Source organism: Argopecten irradians, chromosome 3, assembly GCF_041381155.1.
Source record: "Argopecten irradians isolate NY chromosome 3, Ai_NY, whole genome shotgun sequence".
NCBI classification, from domain to species: Eukaryota; Metazoa; Mollusca; class Bivalvia; order Pectinida; family Pectinidae; genus Argopecten; species Argopecten irradians.
In genome coordinates, this window is record NC_091136.1 from 45243067 (window position 1) to 45261990 (window position 18924).

At 35.9% G+C, this 18924-nt stretch overlaps 1 protein-coding gene across 1 annotated transcript in view; it reads right to left on the reverse strand.

Moving 5' to 3' along the window:
• The window catches only part of LOC138319698 (kinesin-like protein KIF26B), a 255993-nt gene that overhangs the window by 65642 nt on the left and 171427 nt on the right, over positions 1-18924 (reverse strand).

Consider the following 18924-nt stretch of genomic DNA (forward strand, 5'->3'; position numbering starts at 1 on the left):
GTATTTGGACAGGTAGTGGCGATTACAGGTAAGCCTTGATTACAGGTAAATTTCAATCACCTGTATGGTTCACAAGCCTCTTATTGTCTAATTCCATCGGACAGGTAATACTGTGATATCAGTGAATCCACCGTAATAAATCATATTTATATAAACAATTCATGTTTGAAAATGAATTTGTCTACGACACAAAGGAAATGAGCGGTAGAAATTCAGTGGTTTACTACTAAGTGATCCAATCATTAAATAAACAATGGCGCCTTCAATGAGAGGCTGAAGAATGCTAATGCAGAGCGGACGACAGAAAATCAGTGAAAAATGCCTCACATCATAACCATTGTCTACAATAGGGGAGAGTAATTTCCCAGCCTCATAAATATGATTATGGCTTCTTTACAAACTGCAGTTTGATGACAGCTAGGTAAATTTAGTACCGTCGTATGTTATTATAACACGTGGAACTCTGGGATGGAATGGTTGGTGGTGGCAATCGTTACAATCAGATGCTGTTTGTGATTGTTGTTAATATAATCAGAAGATACGACGTCTGATAAGTTCAGTCTGATTAATGTCACATACAATCCAATTGTCTTCTACAGACGGCGATCGACGTCGCTTGTCCTCATAGCTTATGTATGCCAGTCATGTTCGTATCCAGCTTCCCTCATTACTGGTTTGGTCACAAACATATACTGGACACTAAACTTAGTTACAAGGAATGGAGAATATTGTCAGTATATCGCGACGATGTTGTCAGCTTTGTGAACTTTTTGTTACATAGAATTATTTCCCCTTAATTTAATCATAGGTACTGATTGATACGTAAGGAGATATGTATGAGATAATGATGTCGTAATTGATTCCCATAAATAAAATTAAAATAATTTTTGCGTAATCTTGTTCCGAAGAATAGCTATCAAAGTACATTGTTGAATACTTCCAAAGACATCTGTTTGCTAAGGCAATGCTATTCTTTACCAAAGTGTATTCATCTATGTAAAAGTACTTTCTTAACAGAATGTTTGACACTAACTTTTAGTACAAACTGACACATTTAAATGGCATAATGCAGTAGTACATGTACGTAGTAAACTGTCAGATCTTTGAATAAGATATGGATTTAGGAATTATTTAAACTGGCAGGTCTTGGAGGACGACAATGGAAGGTTTGTCACTATCTCGACACAACCTGTCAACAGGAAGCCTACCCCTGCCACCTGACACGACGTCAGACGTCGTCCTCCCCCTTCTTTATCGAAATCTCTTCGATTAAAATCAATTTAATACAAATTTAAATATCCATGCTAAATATAGGATGTAATAGTTCAATTTGTGATGGAAGTTGTTAATAATGTAGTAATATAATGCACTTTTCAAGGTAACATTTATAGAGGAAACCAACTAAATCTCCACTCTAGGATCAGTGGTATACCGTAGATCTGGACACAATCAGAATGAAATCTACGTATGACATGTGATTACAGTTAACAATGATTTGAACAAGTGTCACTATTGAACTTGTGAATGGAACAAAAAAGGCTGTGCTGACAGAAATATCTCTATGTTAACACCTCAAAAAGTATCTTGTTACATGTTCATAAGACCTCTTTAACTTATACTTCACATTAACGCAGGTAAAACAGGATTGATGTGACATATCTTGTTTCAAAATTTGTTTTCACTTTTTGACCAGGTTAAATTTGATCTCCTTTATCTAAAATGTATTCCTACACACAAACTCTTCTTCATCTTTACTAACTGAAACAAGACCTTAATTTTCAAGGTCATGTTGTATCTGCGACATTTCACTCAGATGTAGCTAAAAGACGACAGAAAACTAACCAATCAAATTTTTTTGGGGTTCCTGTATCAATCGAGACTGTTAAAACATGCTAATTTTTCCAAAAGGTAATTCGGAAATCTCACCTGAGAGCAATAAAATCCAGGTGCAGAACTGTACGTTTACCTGAGATTTTAATTTACATGGAGGTACCAGGTATACACACTAGCTGTTATAGTTAAACACTATCCGCAGACTTTTTATACACATTTAAATTTTAATACAAACACAGGACAAACCGCTCAACAAAACACTAAAACGGAAATTCAATTTTCTCTCTACTCTTTTTTTAACACAGTGGAATATATACCATAAAAACTGTCTGTTAAGAAAGCAAATAAATTTATCTGGCAAAGTCCTTGGTAATAAATGCCAAGAGTTGTATTTGGCCCAGCGTGACATATAGACTCCTTTTTACACAGGATTACTTCCCTTACAAATACACACTGCATTAAATAGGGTATGACAATAGCACAGAAATGAAGTTAACGGGGAAAATCCAACGCTTTAAAGATTATGTACTTTAGCACCAACAGCTTGTAAAGTCAGTGACACCACAATATATGGGGCAAACATTTAGTTAAAAAGATAAATAGAATAGACATCTATAAATTAGAACAAATTTAACATCTGAAGATAGAAAACCTAAATCGTTTAAGAGTTTAAGTGAATGTCTACCCTGTGTTAGACAACTTATGAGAAATGCACAGCTGCCATGACGTTATGAATTTTAATGTGTTGGCTGGGACGGTTTAAAAAATTGGATACAAATCAATTGATGGTCCTGTTCCTGTTACAAAATGTTTTCCGTCTAATTCTAAACATTGGCTTTTAACCAAGGGATGCAAATCTCTTTTTTACAAATCTATTTCATATTAATCATAGAATGTCATCTTCAGGGATCTCGTAGAATAACCCTGCCACCAGAAACAGTGAGAAAACTAGGTTTTCCCATAAAATTGGCAAAAACTGGGTGATCTCGTAATCCTAGATAAAATAGTAGGCACATTTCTATCAAAGCAGAGAAAGCCATCCTGTAATAATCTGAATAAAATGCAAAATAGAAAGATTTATGTACAATCTCCAGTCAAGTCTATCTTTTAAAAAATCTGAATTTTGCCCCTGAAGAGACTTAATTAGCCTAAGTCCTACACGTAATGAATCAGTGTTGGTCTAGCATATCTCTAGGTAACTGGGTACAGCCTACAGCTTACAACTTTTACTTTAAATCCACAGTAAGTCAAGAGATATATAACTGATGGTTTCTGGGGAGGATGTTTCCTATCTCCTAAATCTGTTTGGTTTAATGTTTCCACGGAGACCCTCCCGAGAGTAAGTATACAGACTAAAGGATTTGTACTTTGTGGTACTCAAGTTTCATTACAATCATTTAACAGTAAGGTATATCTATTAAGATTCATATATTAAAGTACAGTTGACTGGCTGAGAAGTCATCAGCTATAGGGTAATAACTAAATATGATAGATTTCACCATAACGACATCCTGAGTAATCAATAAGTGTTCAGTGTGGTATCACATCAAATCCCTTCAACCACAGGGTCTAAAATCTGTTGGGGTTATCTCCCCTTGTCTGGAGATGCTGATGATGCTGGTCATCATAATTATAATGTGCTAAGACAGAAAGATGTGCTAAGACAGAAAAGTGAAGAAAGCTAAAGTATAACTATTATAATGTATCCCTGCCAGATCAAAGGGAGTACACATATAAGGGAGTACACATATTGGAGATATCAGTGTAAACTTGTTTGGTATATTTAAACATCACTTTTCTTATACATGACACTTTAAAGGTACCAATCTTATTCTAAAGAGCTAAAAAAATCTTTTTTAGATCATGTACTGTAACTAGAACACGTGAATCATAACTAACCAAGAGAAAGTTTCATAAATTTTGAAAGAAACAAAAAATGCAGTACACTAATTACCATTACGATAATTTCTAACTAATTGTTCAAATGTGTCCCTTTATTTTTTGTATTTCTCACCTGGCAGTTTTTACCTGTGTAGTAAGTCAATTGTCCATCACATACATATATATTTATATATACAATAATAGAGAGGTGATTAGTATCAGTATTAACTATATGTATGAACAGCCTACCTTTATGAATTGGTCCAGACTGTACTAACAAGCGTATAATTCCAACATGTGCACCAGTATACCTGGGCAATACTAACGAGTCGATGCACTTGTATACCTGTCTAATACACCTGTATAGGTGTATACTTATCTGATGTCTATTTATAATATACCTCAACAACACCATTCGTCAGCTTAAATACCTGTTCTGGGTCTAACAATACACCTGTATACCCACACTGGAATAGTACTATCTCATAGCCTTCACAAACATCCGTTAACTTCAAGTCATCTGCCAATAGTCAATATTTCATCCGATTTTCGTCATAACTTTAATTTAAACAAAATACCGGAGGGCTATATAAATTTTTCATTTCTATCTATCTGTATAATACCACGGTCTGATATTACACTGATGACCAGTACGCCACGCCTAATTTTCATACCGCTAACTGTCAGCGTTCACAAATCATTAGATGGTCATTTACAGATCTCATTAATTCTCCATACCTGTAGACCAGGTAACTCCGTCCCTTTTATACAGAGAAGTATTCGCTCGGAGGTTTTAGATATCTATCCTTGGATGGCTACCTATTTTCTTTAACTCTAATTTACCTATCTTATAAACTAGCCCATCGGTACATTCACATCTCTCTAAATAAAGAATTCCATTCATGCTACAGATCATTATAATGTTGTGGTTGAAATGAAAATTTCATTCATTTAGGCGAGATACACTATAAAATTTCTTTTGAATTACAACGCGGTTATAAAATGTGTATTTATTTAAGCTACAGGGCAGAAAGGTGAGTTTTATGATGTCGTCAGAATAAATTGTCCATACACATCCACTAACATTTATCATACAGATAAAAAGTTTAATGTTGAAGTCATTCAGAATGATAATATTCTCCAAACCCGCATAAAATGACACCCATCATAAAGCATATCACGTCAATTTCACTTGAACCGATTTAACATAAATCATACCAAACTTTGTACGACTATCTAGTCATAGCAAACAACACTCAATCATAGAAATCTCAACGACGTTTATGTAACAGTAAAAACAAATTTAAGGCTTCTCGTAATTTTAACAAGAAGGGAAAAAAAGAAGAAGAAATGTTTGGTATGTGTGCTTATTGCATTTCTGGCGAATTCTTTTAAAAAATTCATTCATATAAAAAATAAGTTTCATTTTGTGTTCTTTCCAGAGTTGTCAATGCGAGCTAAAGTTGGCACAGCTGGTGTTATGAATTAGATTTACAAATATTTTTCCAGCTTGGCTGGATAAGTTTACGTTAAACTTGGCCGTGGTCCTATCAGTCACTCCATCTGTGATTGGTGGTCATTGAATTCTAACCATTCAATCACCAATATAGACAATTACGTGACATAACACACCCACTACGCCGAGATCCGCATGTTTGTTTTAACGCCATCCAAATTACACCTAATATCGGTAGTGTTTACAAAAAAACGGCAGGTCAGGCAGGTTTTGACGATGTTTACCTGGACGACTCAGTTATTTGACACCTAAGTATACAGGTATAACATGGAGAATAATCATACCACTGACACCAGATATACCAAACTAGAGTAAAAACAATAACATTACACTTAATGACATAGGTAACATACCTCTCCGTATTTTGAAGGACACTAAAAAGATTGTGTGTCAGTCTTTGCCAGTTTTCTTAATGTGATTGTTTTTTTGTTTTGTTTTTCAATCTAAGCAAAAAGAAGTAATTTAAATTACCATTCCAATGAATTCCTAATTTCTTCTTTTCTTTTTTTCACAAATACATTGGCTCATACAGTAATTATGTGTTATACCATATAAGTACTTATTGACAACAAAAGAGTGAGGGAGATGCCTTTATAAGTAGGTATAGTTAAACTGGTAGTTGTTTTTCGTACCTAAATTACCATCAGCTGAATTAGTTACCAAAATAATATTAAAAATATCTAAACTTACCTTTTCTAGTTAGATGAACCATATTATACAATAAAATCACTTTGATGAAATAAGTCGAGTCCAGGTATCTCACCCTGCCTTACACCAAAAATCCAAGAACTTAAGTGCTAAGTATAGTCCCACAGAAAAGTTGAATGAAAATGAGAGCATCTGATTTTAGATCCAGGGGCATTATTCCAAGGCTTCTGACAGCGTGGGATATAAAAGTAGATTTTTTTGCTCACAAATGAAGGTAAAACTTTTTATACATGTAACGCTGTATTGACTGTTACTACACAGGTGTTCTTCTACGCCGGAAATTGGCCCAAAAAATAAATATGCTACAAGAAATCCATTTTATACGACAATTCCTCAATTAAACTCCAATTCAGGTCTAAATTTTCTTTTAAAACATCAATTAATTTGATCTAGTGCACACGTAAACAGATGTGAGCATTTACAGACTGAATGGCTTGTCCACAGACTATACCTGTATTAATATATGCAATACACTATAGGCCCGTTTAACATTCCCTGTATGTAAGTAGATTAGAGAACATACCTGCAGAATTACACCTGGTCTAATCATAAATATAAACACCGACAATCGACTTGTTTCTTGTAATAAAATAACTTCAATCGTACACTTCAACATCAAACAATTTTAATCGGCTTTTGAATTTGAAAAAAAAAACTTAAACGCTGTAACTACTGATCTTTTCTCAATAAAACTTTGCCATTTTCCCCACTTGAATCAATAAACAACCATGTTAACACCAAACACCATTGTCCTTATCAATACATTCAATAGCTAATATGTGATTTCCGTCTTTCCAGCAAATTGATCTTGTTGTATGTCAGGGAGGCCCGATTAAGTGATTAGTGACCTTTGACCTTGTCCAAACGAGAGTAAACGAGCTGCTGAAGAGACAAATAGAATCGCCTGACAGATCTTAATTAACATACCCACACACCTGGGAAGTATTAATCTAAATTACTTGATCATTATACATTTCAGCAAGGTGTGCGGTACATACATTGGTAACTGTCAAACATATTCAATTTCTACATGGGGTTTGTATGACAGAAAGGTTATAACTGGGGTAAGATGAAAAGATGGATACAGAAGGGTTAAAGGTCAGGGTGGAGAATGTAGGGTTTGTGCCTGAAATTGGGGTAAATAGTCGGATACAGAGAGGGAGGGGGTTAAGTAATGGTAGGATATGAGGTGTGGGGATCAAAGGTAGGATACAGAGGTAGAGGGGGTTAAGTAATGGTAGGATATGAGGCGTGAGGATAAAAGGTAGGATACAGAGGTTTTGGTTTGGTTTGTTTTAGTTTTACGTCCTATTAACAGCGGGTCATGTAAGGACGTGCCAGGTTTGTTGGTGGAGGAAAGCCGGAGTACCCGGAAAAAACCACCGGTCAGCGGTCAGTACCTGGCAACTGCCCCACATGGGATTCGAACCCGCATCCCAGAGGTGGAGGGCTTGTGGTAATATGTCGGGACATCTTAACCACTCGGCCACCGCGACCCCTATATACAGAGGGGGAGGGGGTTAAGTAATGGTAGGATATGAGGTGTGGGATAAAAGGTGGGATACAGAGGGGAGGGGGTTAAGTAATGGTAGGATATGAGGTAAGAGGATAAAAGGTAGGATACAGAGGTAGAGGGGGTTAAGTAATGGTAGGATATGAGGTAAGAGGATAAAGGTAGGATACAGAGGGGGAGGGGGTTAAGTAATGGTAGGATATGAGGCGCGAGGATAAAAGGTGGGATAGAGGTAGAGGGGGTTAAGTAATGGTAGGATATGAGGTGTGAGGATAAAAGGTAGGTACAGAGGGGGAGGGGGTTAAGTAATGGTAGGATATGAGGTGTGGGGATAAAAGATGGGATACAGAGGTAGAGGGGGTTAAGTAATGGTAGGATATGAGGTGTGAGGATAAAAGGTAGGATACAGAGGTAGAGGGGGTTAAGTAATGGTAGGATATGAGGTGTGGGGATAAAAGATGGGATACAGAGGTAGAGGGGGTTAAGTAATGGTAGGATATGAGGTGTGGGGATAAAAGGTAGGTACAGAGGGGGAGGGGGTTAAGTAATGGTAGGATATGAGGTGTGGGGATAAAAGGTAGGTACAGAGGGGGAGGGGGTTAAGTAATGGTAGGATATGAGGTGTGGGGATAAAAGGTGGGATACAGAGGTAGAGGGGGTTAAGTAATGGTAGGATATGAGGTGTGGGGATAAAAGGTGGGATACAGAGGTAGAGGGGGTTAAGTAAGGGTTAGATATGAGGTGTGGGGATAAAAGGTGGGATACAGAGGTAGAGGGGGTTAAATAATGGTAGGATATGAGGTGTGGGGATAAAAGGTAGGATACAGAGGGGAGGGGGTTAAGTAATGGTAGGATATGAGGTGTGGGGATAAAAGGTGGGATACAGAGGTAGAGGGGGTTAAGTAATGGTAGGATATGAGGTGTGGGGATAAAAGGTGGGATACAGAGGGGGAGGGGGTTAAGTAATGGTAGGATATGAGGTGTGGGGATAAAAGGTGGGAGGTAGAGGGGGTTAAGTAATGGTAGGATATGAGGTGTGGGGATAAAAGGTAGGATACAGAGGGGGAGGGGGTTAAGTAATGGTAGGATATGAGGTGTGAGGATAAAAGGTAGGATACAGAGGTAGAGGGGGTTAAGTAATGGTAGGATATGAGGTGTGGGGATAAAAGGTAGGATACAGAGGTAGAGGGGGTTAAGTAATGGTAGGATATGAGGTGTGGGGATAAAAGGTGGGATACAGAGGGGGAGGGGGTTAAGTAATGGTAGGATATGAGGTGTGGGGATAAAAGGTAGGATACAGAGGTAGAGGGGGTTAAGTAATGGTAGGATATGAGGTGTGGGGATAAAAGGTAGGATACAGAGGTAGAGGGGGTTAAGTAATGGTAGGATATGAGGTGTGGGGATAAAAGGTGGGATACAGAGGTAGAGGGGGTTAAGTAATGGTAGGATATGAGGTGTGGGGATAAAAGGTAGGAAAAGATACAGTGGAGTGTAATGTGGGATAGAGTGGGGGAGGGGGCAGCATGGGGGGAAGGGATCGTGGGGGAGGGGACAGCATGGGAGGAGGGGCATTGTGGGGGAGGTGGCAGCGTGGGGAAGGGGGCAGCACATCAAGGGGGACAACTAATATCACACAGTATTAACAGATCAAGTAAGCGTTGTACCAGATGATAACTTTAAGAAATTATTTCAAAATTTTTAAAAAAATCTGAAATCCTCTCAGAGTAATTTTGAACAAACCTCTTTGTGTCCATGATGTAATTATACATGCAAGGAAATAAAAAAAAAACTTTTCAAAGCAAATGATTAGCATTCTATTAAGAATTTGAAGTTTTCAGTTAATTTTAAAATTGCCAACAAATAATACATTTAACCGAACAGAATATCACTGGAAAGCACAGTCATTGTTGGTGTCTGAATTAAGTGAGTGGTTGTTCTGATTTAATGTTCAAATGTCCAAAGGTGACACCTTACATGTTAGTCTGCTAGGGTGATACAATGGGGATAGCACTCAAACAGTATCATCCTCTCATGGAGGCACCGTCATTATAAATACCAACTATCTTACAAATTACACAATCATACCCTGTGGTGTCCGATTCACTGTTTCCTCTTTGATCAACAAAGTCATTCTTTTCCCTAGAAAATTTATGCTATCATAAATTACTTAAGAAAAACAAGGTATTTTCATTTCAAGGAACACTGTCCCCCCCACCCTCCCTCAAAAGAACACTGTTCGTCTTTAGTTCCTATTGTTAAAAACAAAGTTTAAGATTTTGTTTACATGTAGGCTAATCAATGCAGGTATACTAAATAGTTGTGTCTTTACAACTCTGGCAGGTAAAAATGTGATAATCAACTTATATCCTGGATAAAGGCACAGGACAGGTATGTGAGCTGAGGATCAAAGACATCATAATACTGTACAAATATTAGACAATGCCCCAGTTGAGATGAAGAATTTGTCCTTGTGTGTGGATATGATAGGTTAGCAGTAATAGAATGTTTGTTTGGAACTGTAAGAATAATTCTCCCCTATTTCTCTTATCAGACAATACAAATAGATCACTGAAGATGTTATATATTTGTACAAGAAGTCTTAGTCACGATATTTCTATTAGTGTAAAAATATAATAAAATTATTATTGTATCTCCTGTAGAAAACTACCTGTAGAGTGGAATAAGGAAAACATAACACAAAGATCGCTGACAGGTGCCAATTTCAATTTCTGTTACATTAGAAAGAAAATGCCACGAATTAAGCGAATTAAACGGGGCTTAAGGTCCTGGTTTATGTAGACAGGAAACCCGACTGATGAAGAACTAGAAATTCGACTCATAAATACTTCATGTTGTATCAATTATTTTAGAATAAAAATGTTGTAAACTTTTTAACAAGGTAATGTCAACCTGAATAGGAAACTCTCTGAAACTTTATTTATCTAAAAATATGCATCTGCAAGTAAATTGATTACAAATGTTACTTACGTTTGATCTTCACGGTTTTCAGTAGAAAAATACATAGTCCATCTATATAACAGTTGATACAGTTATGAAATACCGGTTTCAAATCATTTGTGTCTTGTCAAATACAACATTAATGCACATACAACATATCATACATCGAATATTCAGTTGGCAGGAGTTCCATAATCGTGTATGCTACACACAGTCGCCGTCAATTCACTTAATGAAACACAATGGACACGTCCAGATCAAGATAATCAGATTCTTTACGGCTCTATCTTAAGTAGATACTGTCGTATAAACCATGTATCTGACACAAGGGGATTCTATAGACTCCAATGTATACGGGATTGTTTGCTCCATCGCTATCACGAAGATCTTTGATTTTGAAAAAAAGTACAGCTCTGGTGATCGTCACTTACGAAACTATAAAACAAAATTTGAACAGCCATCGTAAAACAGTTGAGTAGCGAAAAGCTGATGCATCTAGCAGATATACCAATGTGATCACTCCGGCCGTGATTGTAGACAATTGAAACACATTCCAATTGTCTTTCCAGTAGAGATTTGAAAGAGTATCGGAAAAAGGCTATTAAGCCTCAAATCTCCTGTGACTGAAGATTGGGTATGTTTTCTGATATCCGAGACTAATTGTCCTGTTTTTAACGATATATGTGGTAAAAACCGCCCCTCTGATGTGGTTACAAGGACGGCAAACTGAGTAATCACTCACGACCTACAGCTTATAACATTGAAAATAATTCACTCAGAAAATTCCTCAAATAAAAAGATTGCTTTGTAAATATGCCATTCTCAGACCGACTAATACTTTCAAACAATGCCATGGTGACAGCAAAGATGGAATTTTGAATCAGATATGATTAATTATAAAGAAATTGTATCGAGATCTATAAAAGTACTTGACTGTATCCTAGCTATAGCTAGCAGAATTCACTGAGTCTAGCTTTACTAAGAGAAAACACAATAGATTTATTAGATAATGAAATCCTGGACTCCAACAAAACAACTGCCTTTTTAGCAGGCTAAACAAATATCAGAAGCATGCATAATGTTTATTCTGGCCCTGCTTTTTATAAATTACAATTAAGTTTGTCATAATTTCACTTTCTTTGAATCTGAAATCACAAAGATAAATTTGATTGCCATTGTTGATTCAAGGACGTATATGAGAAGGATAAGTCATATTTGGTTTTGGGGAAGTACAAGGCAGGAGCTTTTGTGTTTGTGCACTGACCGTGACGTTGGGCGACGACTGATTTTCCTTTGATATCCGCCGGCGCAGCCTTTGATGTAGCTTGTGGGTGCGAGGGTTACCGTCTTACTTTCTGAAGCGGGCCGTCATTTCATGAGGTGTCGTATTTTTTTAACGAAAATTTAAGACATATTCTCTAAATTTTCCGTCCTTAAAAGGACAATTCAGTCTAAGAGAACATTAAAATGTGTACATATATCGGAAACAAACCAGTTCTAATGGAAATTAGATCAGTCTTTTTTCTGTGATATGCCAGAAAAGCCCATGGTTGTGAAATGCGTGTGAAATGTTCAAACTCGCTCGCTGTCCGCCATTACATGTTGTGGTCAAACATCTTGTATGCCGAACCCTGTCCCTTGCCCGTAGAGTAATGCAACTTTTGTCTAGACCTGCTCAAGTCGCTCTGACAGTAGTGTGTTTACCTTATTAGGTGAATTGTCTTGCCTAAAAAATCATTTTATCGCCTCCTCAGTGGTTATGTAGTTCGTTTGTTTAACGTGCGTGACTTTGGCTCGGGTATGGGTACAGCGTACATGATGTACCTGCATAATCGTATTGATCAACGATTTGTCATTACAATGATATCAATTAAAATACTAAACAATGACGTGGAATTTGTCAATAATTTGTGTTATATGTTTCATAAGAAATGTAGAACAATACATTTATACCATATTTGCTTCTTGGTTATGTAAAAGAATTAGCCTGAATGAATTGTCTCTTTAAAGCAAGTGATAAACGTTGTGAAATTTGATAAACTTTACATTGGTGTTTCGTTTGATTCGATATGACAAGTATTTGTTGAGAAAAATGGTTTTTATTCCCGGTTCATAGGCGTCTCGCGTGGTGTTTAGTAATGTAAAGAGACAGTCAGGAATCCTTCTCACTTATAAATCCTTGGTTGATTGAATGTGGTTATTGATTCTGGGGTCAAATCTTGAGTTTATTTTGCATTTCTGACACAATATTTTCAATCTCTCTTCTTTTTTATTAGTTTACTATAATGTACTAATTAGTGGATTTAACACATTTTTGTTTTCAGAAAATTCATTATTTTAAAGCTGCAGTTTCTACATCAGTAAGATAAAGATAACCAGTACACATGAACCAGTAAATATTGTTATAATAAGCCTTCTGGTTTCTTTAGCAAGAAAGAAGGGCAAACGATTCTAATGTTGTCCCAGTGTCACTGACTTCTACAAGTTTGTCACCGACCTTCTCAGAGTCGTTACAACAAAACATCCATCATTTGGCAGGACAAAAATCTCCATACGAATAGTTATCATAACAAATAGCAACATGTCTATGAATTATTTAGCAAGGTCTTTATATTCAAAGATGGCCTGATAAAGGCATCAAGAAGGAAATCTTATTCTTTATCTAAGTTGATGATAATCGACTCCATTGTAAGCCAATAGGTTCCGTCTCAAGACCTTTCAATATTTCTTATCAACACCAAACTCAAAAACATTTGGCGAAAAAACTTTCCCACAATATATTATCATTTCTTTATACAAGTTTAGCTGACAGTAATATTACATTGTATACCACAACATCTATATAACACGCAGGAGCTGATGATTCGATAGCTTTTTTATCACAGTTCCCATACCGAGTTCTGGAAAAAACCTTTTAAGTTACCATGATCAGCAAGTTTATTAAGCATATTAAACCCCGAGACAGGCTGGCCTTCAATCAAAACGGCAGGAAGGACAGGACTTGATCTTCCTAAGTGTTTGTAGATGGCTAAATGTGTGAAAATCGGCTGTCAGTTTTTACATAATAAACCTATCATAATTATCAACTATAAAGTGAACACTGTTTCAAAGAAAGGACACGTCTTTTGCAGTTCGTTTCAAATTTCATCTTCAAATATGTTTTCATAACAGAACCCGCAAGATAACTTGCGTAATTCATAAATTTTGCACTGCTTGACTTAGAAGATAAGTCTCTCTCGAATCTGATAGCTCAGATAGCCTCAAAATTGTTGTAAGATATCCAGAACTTAACAAAGAATTTAAAAGCTAGGCCGTTCACTTCCTCAAGACTGCTTATCTTCCAAGATCATGTGTGGCTTTTATTCCAGTAGAATATACTCGGTGACATTGGTAATTACAACAAGTTTAATTGTTAACGAGAAATTAAACACATCATAAAGACATTATCAGCGTGAGTGGCATAGTCTAGTCAAAATAAACAGCAAACTGAATCAACTCTCCTCAAAGTCTTGTAAACTGTGGGAAATGTCAGAAAAACCTGAAGGCTTTATTTCATTTAATATTTTGTTTAATTGTGTTACATGAATACTTGCAGTTTTATGAGAAACTGTCCTCAATTCCTATAGCTGGTTTTGTCAACCTATAAGATACCTCTTCAATAAAATGATTCAATGATTAATTTCATCTATAAAATTTTATAATTTTCTTATCCATTTTGATATTTGTTTTAATTTTTTCATTACAGCCACATTGCATTACAAAATAATTGAATAAATATAAATAGTGTTGTTTATCAAAACTGAAGGACATTTACTACATTGTAAGATAGATATCTGCATGAGCACTCATTGCCTCAGAAGTCTTTTACCCTGTCAACCCTCAAGGTCACCCAAGGTCACATATCTCCAATTGCTTCCATACAGCATACATTTCATTTAAATTGTATTAAGTCTGTTTGGTATTTATTTAAGTGTTCTATACCATCTCAATAGATCAAAGATGACAAATTACCCATGATTCCACACATAACAAATGCACTCAACCGCCCCTAAATGTAGACCTAAGCTCTTATTTCCGATAAAAAAAATCCAGCAGTTCTTTCGATGTCGCACATGTTTTTGGTTTTGAGATGTTGACAGGTACTTGTAAAACTAGTTATTTCTCGACTTCAAACAATTTTGGCATAGTGCTTGAGGTTTATGAACTATTTTCCAATTCTCCTTGTAAAATGTGCGAGATTTATTGTTCTTTGTCGTTGTTATAATAGCGCTAGTGTCAGAACTAACTTGTCTTGTTTGTCAAATACACTCGATATGTTAAGTGTCGTCTGCACAGCACTGCAGTGTTAAGGCATTGATGTAATGCAAACATTTGAGAGTTACAAAATAGAAATTATACATCATTTTCAAGCTGTTTTGCTCCGCCTGGTCAAACTTTTGGTAGATTAGTATCCATTCTATTCAATGTTCTTTACACAGAATCATATTGTCCATGAGGAGACATTGTATATTGAATAAAAACATGAAATATGTGTATCTGTTAAAATGAAATTACCATTCTCAAGTGTTATTGACAATTCACAATGATATAACACTACTATGTCAATTAGGTCTAATTTTTATTTAAACACAATCATAAGTCTTCAAGTAGCTATCATAGAATATGTCTGCTATTTCAAAGTCAGCTTGCAGGCAGGCCTAATGGATAAAGATTACAAAGTATTTTTGTCTTCAGATTTTGTGTCTAAATTCATAAACACAAAAACTTAATACCAGTCAGACAACATCAAATGTTAAAACTAACAAGAATTGTTTTGTCAAAAATGTCTATATCTAATGAGATGTTGGAGCAAACAACATCATATCATTTAGCTGAGTATGAAAATGACTGGTAACTCAGAGCAACAACTTTGTGCTGATCCAATATTAGCCTTACCCATAATTTAATTTGGACTCTCTTAAACCAATGATCTGGAAGAACCTATCATCTAAAATAGGTATAAGGTTCGTCTCCAAACACTAAAAATGATGTAAACATGAATATTATAAATCCCAATTGGTCATTATAATCATATTGCTTTATGTTTGTCTATTCAGGAGGAAAAAGGCAATGATAAATTATTCAACACAAGTTAACAGAGAAAATGTTACAAAACGAGATCATAAAACCAGTGACATTTATGATAGAGAAATGAACCCAAGGTCATGTTTCCTTTCCTCATCACCTGAAATGTCACTGTATAGATGACTGATGCCATCAGTTTATATATATTCACACTCCCAACACATTCTGCATTAGATTCTGTGATCAGAGCAGTAAAGGTCCCAAGTCACCCATAGTCTGTGGCTATCACTGATAGTGCAATCTCATGGCTACCATAACACAAATATATAGCTTGGCATCTACCACAGATTGTCCTCAAATGATCTAGAAATCGGAATACAAATATATCAAACAAAGAAATATTCATTAGCTTTGTAAAAATTCTGGAGTTAAATTTGGAAAGCAAACTTTAAATTTTATCATCCATCTGCTTTTTTTTAATTTCAGCTGCCTGCAGCTTCTTTACAGGAAATTCTTTACCCTGTAAATCTGATCATCTAAAATGCTTTAAATCCATGTCTCAAAAGAAGCTTTTTAGTAACCTTGACATTTCTTACTCTCCCTTTTATTCTAGCTGAAATCTGTGCTATTCAAAAATCAATTAATACTGATTGTTTTAGATTCCTTGAACTAGAAAATTATATAAACAATATTTTGTCATTCAGCAAAACTGATGCAGAATAACAGTAAAGCATTTGAGCATTAAATCATCCAATTGGTTTTTATCATGTGAATCTTATCATCCACCTCCTAGCAAGGTCAAATGAATTTGTGAGATTGAATTGTGAATGTCAAAGATCAAGAAAAATTCTACATATTTTATTCTGTCTAAAGTCCCTGTAATGTCAGAAAAGCAAAATGGCAAAATCCTATTATGCGAGTCTAATATCACTTCTTCGTAAATGAAGGCATTTGGTCCTGTTTTATTACACAATATATCAATTTTCTGACTTTATTGTAATCCCAAGTGCTCCAAAATTTTATCCTGACTGGAATTGGAGCGAAAGTCTATGAACACGCAGCCATGACGTCATGAATACCGAGTATATATTCTATAGTCGTGTGAGTAATCCTGTTACATCCTACCTAGAACACTATAGAATATGGATGACTAAACACACTATACATATCTGGGGCCAAGATTCATGCAAGAAAACAGCTTCAGAAAGCCATTTTGAGGAAGCACGAACAAATTCGGCATGAGTGTTGGAACTTTGGCATTGTCCTCTTGAGACCAACCAACACAAGTGGTTATAAATATACATAGATGAGCGTGTTGAGATGATCTAGATTGTAAGCAGTGGATAGACTACCAATACATCTTGGTATCAGTTTAATTCCCTGAGCTGTGAGTGTATAACTCCAAATCTAATCACCTTATATCTCAAACCAATATACACACAAATCATCTTATTTATAACTACCATCAAGTCATTTTTTGATGAAATCCTAATCATCAAACTGAATTTTTCTCCAATCTTTGTCATCTTATCCAAAAATGAGAAAAAAAGTATTTTCCGAAAGCGAGATACGATTTATAGATATGTAAATTATCCCATCTAAATCTCTGTTAGAAATATGACTTAATTCTCTAAATCCTAATCCATCTCTAATTCTATAGTAATGTGATTTCAATTGAACAAGTTTTGTTTGAGAAACACCCACACTTGTTGATTAAAATCAATAATCTTGAAAATAATGATTCTTGATTTAAAAGCATTTAGCACATTTTACTGAAATTAGGTCACTCCGCCATTTGAAGTGTTAAAGTGTCTTATAGAGAATTTCACTTATGTGTAACTATATTCTTTGATGCCGTAAATCTCTTCAATTAGTTTTAAAAGCCTTCCTCAACAAGTGTGAATCTATCAAAGCAGACGACACTTAAACATGCTAATGAGCAAACAGTTACCATGACACCAGCTTTTAACTCGATCATTTAAAGCAACATTACAGATCTGTATCGAATTGCAGGAGCACAATTGCAGTAATTCCTAGAATCAAATAGCAAAAATATGACAAGTTCGGTGCAAAAAAGTTACGAATCAGCGACAAAAAAGTCTAACAGTGCATTCTGTGAGTGAATGAGCCAACTTTCACATCTTGTGCCAATGTTAGAATGAGCGAGGTACACATGACATTGACACATCTTGATCAGGTGCAAAAGAGTTTAACCTAATGATCAACTGATCGCGCCATGGAATAGAAATATGAATTTTTGATAAGGCTATTTGAATACTCTATCATGTTTCCTGACAGTACGAGATGAGAACACTAAGTTATTTTGCCAGATTTCCTACATCTCTGATACCCCAACACACGAGACCAACTGGTGATTATCGTCAGTAAAGTTTTTCTGATCCTTGCCTTAACCAATAGTAATGAAGCATTACACAGCGACAGATCGACAGTAACTAACAAATCACACGAATATGTGTCTCCCCGTCACAGAAAACGATAGTTATTACAAAGAAGGTCTACGCCTTTTTGCTTACATTAGGAAAGTTCATTTACGCTGCGATCTCTTAAAAGGAGCATAAATATTCAAAGTGTTATTGATTATAAAAAGTGCCTCTCTTTCACAGCTTAAGTAGTTTTTCCTGTCATTATCGTGTCTTTTGTCAAAGTGAACAGCAATTAAAATGAGAAAAGCATGAAATTCCAAAGCGTCTAGAGCTACTAGACAGAAATACGATGCCACAAATGCATTTAATGCTGTACAGTAAGTTTTTACGATATTGTTTTTAAAACTCCATTCCACAATATGTCGTGGTACCGTAATAAGTGAGCCTGCATCCTGCCCAGCCTGAAATGTGATGAAGTTTCTATGACGAGAATCTATTTAATGCCCAGCCTGGAATGTGAGGAAGTTTCTATGAAGAGAATCTATTTAATGCTCAGCCTGGAATGTGAGGAAGTTTCTATGACGAGAATCTATTTCATATTTGAATCCACCCGGACGTATCATAACACAGCCATTTAATACCCACTTCGTACAAAAATGGAGGCACTCAATAACAACCAAGTTACTGGCCTACTAAATATAGGAAACGGCTCTTCTTCATCTAAGAGGTAATCTTTACAGATAAATGGTGCTCCATGTATACATGTGATGGTGATGGCAGAAGCAGAGAAACACACTGGTCTGTACTATAGGTGTTCTATAAGGCAGAACCCTAATTGTCCTGGACAACTAACTGTCATATGTTGTTCAGTGGAATGGCCACAAGCTACAACATTAAACTTCTCCTTAAAATAGCCAACAAACAAATAAACATGATCGCGAATGAGAACAAGGAGTTCCATGAGAACAAGGAGTTCCATTTACAGAGGGTAAATCGAGCAAGGCAGCAAAGAGGTTCTATATAAGCCCTATTTATCGTTTAAAGACAAACATAAGAAAACGCATTTA